We start from the raw sequence: 277 nt of genomic DNA on the forward strand, positions 1-277 counted from the left end.
ATTGCATTAATCCATCAAGACACAGCAGAGCTCCTCACCCCCAACCATGGGGTTTAGAGACTCATGCTGTGAGAAGTACACAAAGAAACGTGTAAGATGTCATCCGGTACAGATACAATGTCAAAAGATCCTATAAATAGTGAACTAGTAACCTAGGGTATACAAAAATGAGTAAATGACGTAAAAATCCACTTCTGGGTCCACTTAGTGTGTGTTTGGGCTGAGCATTGAAGCTTTCATGTGTAGAGACTTTTTCTGGAGTTAAACGCCAGCTTTC

This window comes from Arachis duranensis, chromosome 1 (assembly GCF_000817695.3).
Source record: "Arachis duranensis cultivar V14167 chromosome 1, aradu.V14167.gnm2.J7QH, whole genome shotgun sequence".
NCBI classification, from domain to species: Eukaryota; Viridiplantae; Streptophyta; class Magnoliopsida; order Fabales; family Fabaceae; genus Arachis; species Arachis duranensis.